The following is an 8,722-nucleotide window of genomic DNA, read 5'->3' as shown; positions in this document are numbered from 1 at the left end:
GTATCTATAAACTGAAACACATCACATATTCAGGTTGTGCTGTTGCCTACCAGGCCAGAAACCTGGAATCAATGGGCGTCTGCACTTCAAAAATAAAATTGTCCATAACCAGAAGAAGACTCATTTCATTTAGATAAGGAGCTTCCAGCAGAGGGGATCCAAGAGCAGGGCACCTCGCTGAGATACAGGAACCTCCCCCCAAACTACTTTCAGGCTGGGATTTTGAAATATCTTCATCATGTCACTGTCATTTCAGCTAGTGCTGAGGACACAACAAAAGTCAGTGGATTGTAACGGAAAGTATTTAAAGTTCAAACGGGGGGGTGTCTGCCCTGCACCTGGGCGGTGTCATTCCCAGCTGGGTAACATCCACTGGCTTTCATCAATTAGCAACATAAAATTAGCAGTGAGAACCCGGCAGCGCGAGCAGCGGATTGGGACACACCCTGGGTGCATACCTGGGGTCTCAGGTGGGATTGGGTTGGGGAGCTAGTCTGTGCTGCTGAGGCTACACTGCTACTGTTAGCACCAGAGCTCAGCCAAAGGGGGAGTGCGTTGCTCTAAGGGAGCAGGGAATCGCACTCTTGAGGTTGTCTCCAGATATCCCCCCTATGACAAACACTGGGACCCGAAGTCTTTCCATGAAGGTCTTGCCAGTATCTGCTGTGGCAGAAGATTGAAAGAAAGAAAATTCCACCATTGGAAAGATGCAACTGAGAAACAAAGAGAGAAAAGGACACAGAAAAGACTGAACCCTAAGCAAACACTGTGGGCTACCCTCTGACCTCGGATGCTCCAGGGTCAATGGCATCAGGTTTCCAGGAAGGTTTCCAGGTGGAACGAAGATCTCCTTCTGGGAGAACAACTCAGTGGTCCCAAGTTGAAAGATTTCAAAGATTCTTGGCTAAAGCTCCCAGGTCTGTCTGATCTGTCGGCCTGGCACTCCAAACACAGGCCATTGCGAAGAAAAACTCAAGCACCTTGTTGACATCAGCCATGAGTTTTAAAGGAAACTAAGGGATTTAGGCCCCGCTATCAGCGTGAAAGAGAGCTGGGCATTGATGTGCACCCACACTTCAGGACGCTGTGAAACCAGCAAGGGGCTCCTTCACGAAGGGTGTGTTCCCCCAAAGCTACACACAATGCTTATTGATAGGTAAAGCTTATTGTCATCAGGCACGTCCAACACAGGTCACATGAAAATAAATTCAGTCACCTTGTTGACATCAGCTGTTAGCTTTCAAGGAAATGAAGGGATTTAGGCACCAACCAACTATCAGTGAGAAAGAGAGTTGGGCACCTGATGGCCTATTGTATACCCGTATTTCAGGTCTTTGTGAAACCAGCAAGGGGCTCCTTAAGGGAAGGTGTGTTCCCACAAAGCTACACACACACTGGGTCATTCAGTGTCTCGCACACACACACACACTTTGTGTAACTTAGAAACACACCCTCCAAAAATACACTCATACACCGTCCAGTTATATCATGCAAGCACGTGGCCATGTACACACACAAAACCGAACAAGCACCAGGCTCTCTTTGATGTTGTAACCCGGACAGTGTTATATAGAGGTGGGTGAATTGTACAAACAATCGCTTCACCTGGTTTATAAAACAGAGTCTAGAGATCACACCCCCAACGCCAGTGACACGTCACAAGAGAAAGGGAACAACCGACAGGGAAGGAATCGGTTGATATTTCTCTGTTCTGCCAATTCCCCCAGAAGCCCCTGGCATCGGCCAGTGCTGGGAGTGAGCACAGTAGGGAGGGGACCTTTGGACAAGCGCAGTCTGGCCATTCTCACGTTCTAAATCCAAGAGCCGCCCATTGCTCTGTCCTACGCAGTTTTTCCTACAGCTCGTCTGGGCTGGGCTGGCCCCCAAGGTCCTACCTGGAGCTGGGGATCCCCTGAGCCTCTGAGCCCCCAGCCTGGGATCCCCTCGCACTGTGCTGCTGTGGCCAGCTGCAGACAAGGTCCCATCCCCGCACTTCTCCCCGCACCCACACAGCAGGGACAGGACCATCAGGAGGGACACACAGGGCTCCCTGACTGGACACTGCTGAGGGAACCACCGGTAGCCTAGGGTTCCACCCCAGGACTGCACCGCCTGAGCCAGGTCGAATCACCAACAGGGAGGAATTTCTTAATCAGCTCGCACCCCCCGACGTGGAGAGGAAAATGCCCACGTGTGCTAACTGGGGGGAGAATTTCCCCCATTCGTTTCACTGGTTTGGGTGACACCACACACAAGGTTATTAACTACAAACAGTAGATTGACGTGGGTCTCAGGGACAGCAAAGCAGATTATCAGCAACTAACCAGACACAAGCTCTGCAGAACACACGGGGCACAGCCAGGAGGAACAAGCAGATTCTCACCCGGAGGGATGGGACCGGTCGTCTCGCATATTCTCAAGGCCCAAGTTGCATTTGCTTTGTTCTTGGGGTGCTCAGGTTTCCAGGCACTGGGTTAGACGCCTTAAGCCTGGGTCCAGCCCTTCCCCCAGGTCAGTCTGTTTTCCTCAGCTTCTTCCCGGCGTCTTCTTGTGTGGGGAGTGAAAACGGATGATTTCACCCCCTATCTTATATAGCTCTGGCAAAGGGTGGGGTCCTTTGTTTCAAAACTGCTCCCCGGACTGACTGGGAGGAGGGACCCAGAGTCCTGTGGTCTGGTCTGATGACTTCATACAATCACAACAACTGTTAATTGGTCTCTCTGAAACAGTCTCCATCTGTGGGATTTGGGCTTCTCCTGAGGCCTGTGCTTCTCCCTAATGTCTCATTACAATGCTCAGGGATCTGTCTGCACTGAAAGCCCCTTCCCCGGTGGGGTACCACTGTGTGAATACATTGGGAATAGAGATTCATGCTCCGTATTCACAATTTGAGATAGAAAACTGAGGCAGGACTACAAATGGGATCATCAAATTCAGCAAATCCCGATGCTCCCAATCACACTGTCAATGCTCCGTCTTGGCAAAAATGCTTTGTATTTCTGCTACAACGATATCACAGTAATTGGTAGGGAGGTTCCAGGTGTAACCAGTCAGCGTACCGGTAAGAAGGAGTCTTACAGGTACCCTGACCGATTAGCCTGCTCTTGTCTGTGAACTCCAGAGCTGACTGGCCGGGCCAGACCAGAGCACCCTCACAGCTTATGGCCCAATGGGAGTGGGCTGGGATGGATGGTTCAGTAACCAGTGTTACCTCATAACCCAACCATCCAATCAATGCCTTTAGGAGCAAAGGTGACATGGGGTTAGCTCAGCCCTAAGGGCCTCTAACCCCCAGGGTACACGGGGGGATTTTACTTCTGCGGGGGAAAGTCAAGACACATTGTGTTGGATTCCAACACTGCCTAAAGCCACATCTCTTCATGGAAGAAAAACTGCAGCTGGCCTGTGGCAACGGACGAGGGTTCATGGGGCTGTTTCATTGCTGGAACGAGGGATCTAGGCCTGGTGATGTGGAAGGGTCCCAGACCTTGTGTTGCAGCCCCAGCCTGAATGTCTTCCCAGCAATAAAACTTCACCTCAGTGTGAGTCGGCTGGACGGGCCAGAGGTGGCTTCTCCTTGCTTGGTAGACGTGTCTGAAGTCACGTCAGCCATTGCTCATGTTGGGCGTTTTAACCATCAATTTCCTTTGAATGAAATTGGGTGTTCAGTGAAATGCCCGTGTGGTGTGGGCTTCCCAAAGAGGGTTCAGACTGTTAGCCTGGAGCAGAGAACACCCCAAATCCATAGCACCCGGTAATCAGCCAGACAGCAAGAGGCATGAACAACTGGCTACTCAAAGGCTCTGTTCTCGCTGCAACGCTTCCTAAGAGTCACCCACCTGCAAATGTCCCCAGCTCAGTGCAGGGGCCGAGGCGTGGGTGGTGCAGGAGTCAGGGTTTGGGAGAGGAACACTGAGGGCAGGGGGGTGGGGGCACTGGAAAAAGAGCAGGGGTTGGGTGTGTGTTGGGGGGTCATGGCAGATCTCATGTCCCCATCCTGCTCCTTTGCCCCCCACATATACCTACCCTAAAGGCTCTGCCCCACCCCACCCCCACAGCCCCTGCTCTGAAGGACCCATGCTAGATTAGAAACATTTTCTAGCTGTAAATATTTGTTCCCTTGGCACGTACTTCCACTGCATTTTAAGCCGCCCTTTCCCCCTCACTTTGGCAAGAGAAAGAGATCGACAGCCTTGAGTCAGAACTACGAGGGGCATTTTTTGTAAATCTCCAAGGCAACGTCTACACTCGCGGCTTCTTGCGCCAGTAATATGCAAATGAGTCTAAGGGTGGAATATCGCCGAGCCTCATTTGCATTGCTAAAGAGCCACCGTTGTTACTGAAGAGGCTCTTGCTCAAGAAGGAGCTGTCTACACTGCCCCTTCTTGTGCAAGAAAAACGCTCTTGCACAAAGCCATTACACCTGTTACTCTTCAGTAAGGGGGGAGGGGTATCTCAGTGATTGAGCATTGGCCTGCCGAACCCAGGGTTCTGAGTTCAATCCTTCCAGAGGCCTTTTAGAGACTTGGGACAAAAATTTGGCAGGGATGGTACTTGGTCCTGCTGTGAAAGCAGGGGACTGGACTTGATGAACTTGCAAGGTCCCTTCCAGTTGTAGGAGACAGGCAATCTCCATTAATGTATGTGTTTATTTCCTGAACCGTCTTCAATTATCCCCATTTGACTTGAATCGTGGGCCTCTCTACTCTCTGCTGAGTAGGCCTCAGCTGAAGTGCTGTGGCCAGTCTGGGTCCCACATTTCAAGAGAGCTGTGGAGAGACTGGAGAGGGTCCAGAGAAGAGCAGGACAAATGAGGGAAGGTCTCCAACTTTCGAGTCAATTGGCAAATATTTTGGCCTAAACTCCTGTGGCTCAGAGGGTTTCCCATTGGGCCCCCAGAGTTGGCTCTCCAGGAGCTAATAGCAAATAGCAAAGCCCCCCCAATGGGGAGTGCAGATTCACTGTTGCACTGTGAAACCTGTCTGAGAGCTGGGCAGCTGGGTTCACAGATACAGCCCAGCCCCATCTCCCCAGCCCTCCTGCAAAAATGGAGAAACAGTCTTGCTCCCCCAGGTCCAGGCCTCCTGCCTCCTGTCCAGCTGTGGGCACCCAGCTCCCACCCACGGCAGACTGGTACAGGGGAGACCCTGCTGCCATCCTTTCTCATTCTTCCTTTTCTTTGCCCCGCCCAGGAGTGGGCAAGCCCTCCGTGGATGTTCACCAGGTTTAACCCCTTGTGAGCTCCAGCTGCTACGTTTAGATGCAGATTCCATTGGTACTCCCATTGGAGAGGGAGGCCTGTTAGACATTTCAGGCCTTTGTTAAAACAGCAAGGGGCTCCTTCAAGGGAGGTTGTGTTTCCAAAAAGCTACACACACTGGGTCATTCAGTGTCTCACACACACACACACAGACACTTTATGTAGCTTACAAACACAGTCTCCAAAAACACACTCAGACACTGTCCAATTATATTATGTGCGCACGCATGCATACACTCAGGGTATGTCTACACTAGCTCGTTAATTCGAGATAGGTAGACAAATGAGGCGACCAGAGTTGCAAATGATGCCTGGGATTTATATATCCCGAGCTTTATTTCCATGTTCCCGTCCGGTTCTCATTTTTAAATTTCAGTAGCCCAAACTCACTGCCGCGCGGCTACAAACCGCAGTGAAACATTAATTCAAACAAAGTCCTTAGTTTGAATTAACTGTTACTCCTCATTCCACAGCTGTTATTTTGAATTAACTTCAATACCATCTACACATGCAAACCACTATTTCAAATTTAAGGACTTAGTTCGAATTTACATTTCACTGCTAAGTGAAATTTCAAAATGGCGACCGGATGGGAACATGCAAATAAAGCCCAGGATATTTAAATCCCTGGCTTCATTTGCAACTCCGGTCGCCTCATTTGCCTACCTAGCTCAAATTAACGAGCTAGTGTAGACATACCCTCAGAGTGTCTTTTACAGTTCCTGCTTGTAATTTCCCCAAAGGCCCATCTAATCTCTGTCATTCGATTCTCCCAAACTGTTCTTTTAGTGGATTCTTAACTGGTCTGTGCAATTCCTCATTTTGTTTCTCTTTCGTACTTCCATTTAATTCTTTAGGTGGTGAATTCCATAATGTCTGACATGTCCTGGATGGGTGTAGTGGGACACTATTTGAAATCTCAGGAGTGGGTGGGCGTGAGCCTTGCGGGAGGGATGACTGGCCCTGGGCTTCAACTGATTCTTTGGGACAAATGAGAAAAACAACGTCAAGGGGAGCCGGTGAAAGGTTTAGAACAAGGAAGCCAGCTGGGGACACTGAGCCGAGAACCCCAAACAGTGAGCTCTGCTCCTCACAGCTGTCGATAGAACCAGTGGACACTGCTCAGAGGATACGTGAAACCAGGGTAGAAGGAAATAGGTTCCACAGTTGCAGAGCGCCCCTCATCCTGCATCCTCCTCCTACTGCTATAGATGGCAGCTTTCACTAGGGCCAGGAAGAGGTTAACGAGGAGGCCTCATGACTTTGTGGGGACATGGATTGGGGAAAAGTGCAGCCAGAACCTCAATAAGAGTTTCTGGAGGTTTCTGGAGGTGCCAGAATAGGGGCTGCAACCTGGCCTGTTCCAGATATGCATGTGCCAGGGTTTTCCTCATGCCCCCTAATCATTTTGGTTGCCTTCCGCTGCACCCTCTCCAATGCGTCCACATCCTTCTGCAGACTAAAAAGAGCCAACTCCCTCAGCCTCTCCTCATATGTCATTTCCTCCAGCCCCCAATTTGGTTGCCCTCCGCTGGACCCTCTCCAGTGCGTCCACATCCTTTTTGTAGTGGGGGGCCAAGAACTGGACACAATACTCCAAATGTGGCCTCACCAGAGCCAAATAAAGGGGAATGATGACATCTCTGGATCTGCTGAAAATGCTCCTCTTAATGCAACCTAATATGCCATTAGCCTTCTTGGCTACAAGGGCACACTGTTGACTCATATCCAGCTTCTCATCCACTGTAACCCTCCGGTCCTTTTCTGCAGAACTACTATTTAACTGGTTGGTCCCCAGCTTGTAACTATGCTTGGGATTCTTCCGTCCCAAGTGCAGGACTCTGCACTTGTCCTTGTTGAACCTCATCAGATTTCTTGTGACCCAATCCTCCAATTTGTTTAAGTCACTCTGGACCCTATCTCTACCCTCAATCGTATCTACCTCTCCACCTAACTTATTGTCATCTGCACACTTCCTGAGGGTGCAATCCATCCCCTCAATCAGGTCATTAATAAAAATATTGAACATGACCAGTCCTATAACCGAACCTTGGGGCACTCCGCTGGAAACCGACCGCCATCCTGACATCGAGCCGATGATCACGACCCGCTGGGCACAGACTTCTAGCCATCTTTCTAGCCATCTTACAGTCCATTTATCCAATCCACATTCCCTTAATTTGCTGGCAAGAATATTGTGGGAGACCGTATCAAAAGCCTTGCTAAAGTCAAGGTATATCACATCCACTGACTTTCCCACATCCACAGAGCCAGATATCTCCTCATAGAAGCACCTCATTTCCCTCATGTAATTGACAACAGAAGAGCTCACTCAATGGAATGGGAATATAATAGGATTCAGCAGGTGGGGAGGAGTCCAGGAATGCTCAGAAGATCAGCTCCTTGCACAATTTGGGCACTGGCATTTACGTACAGATCAGCGAAGTGGAGCTCGACACGAAAATGTTCGGCTGGTAGGAGAGAGTAAAGCTGAGAAAATAGGAGACTCACAAACACAAAGCAAGGAATCAAGAAAGAAACAAGGTGATGTGAGGCCATTGAGGGTGAACCCTCTTGTTAGGGAGTCAAATGGGCCACGTGTAAGGAAATATTTCAGTTCATCTCTATTCTACTCTATGTCAAAATTTGTCTTTCCCTCTCCATGCCTGTCTCTGAAAGCAACTAGTGGCAGAAGAGCTTTTCTCAGGAACCGATGGACCTCCTTGTTTCTCAGGCAGTAGAGGACAAGATTCAGCAAAGGGGCCAGGAATAGGAACCAGACAGACATTATTTTGTGGAGGATCGGAAGAGGGTCAATCACTGTAACTACATAGACGGCCTTTACACTCACATAATAAATGACAAGAACAGAGAGGTGGGGGAGGAGCAGGTAGAAACGGCCTCCCCATCCTGTGACGGATTCTCAGGATGTTGGTGATAATGGAAATGTAGGACACCAGTGTCAGTAGAAAAATCCCAAAATTCAATATGATAGTGAAAGCAAATAACATCAGTTGCAGAGTCTTCGTGTGCGCATCACAGAAGGCCCCTTTAATGGCTGCAAAGTCACAAAAGAGAATGTCACTTTCTTTGGGACCACAATATCTGCATTGCAGAATGATCATTTGTAGCCTGATGCAGTAGGAAATGCCTAATATCCAGGCTCATGCCACCATGTGACAACAGACTCTGCCTTTTCATCAGAACATTATAGCGGAGGAGATGGCAGACCGCTTGATACTGATCAATATATATGGCCATGAGCAGGAGACATTCTGCTTTGGCAATGATCATATAGAAATCAAATTGCAGAAAGCAGGGGAGCAAGGCATGTAGATCCTGGAGGGTCTGTCTGCTCCTCATAGCTGGGGAAGCTGGGCAGGAGGAGAGTCACTGGCAGGAGAGAGGAGTTCCTCAGGAGCAGAGGAGTGCCTCACCATCAGGGAGCATGCCCAGACTTCC

Source organism: Pelodiscus sinensis, chromosome 30, assembly GCF_049634645.1.
Source record: "Pelodiscus sinensis isolate JC-2024 chromosome 30, ASM4963464v1, whole genome shotgun sequence".
NCBI lineage: Eukaryota > Metazoa > Chordata > Testudines > Trionychidae > Pelodiscus > Pelodiscus sinensis.
Note: the sequence above shows the minus strand (reverse complement) of the source record.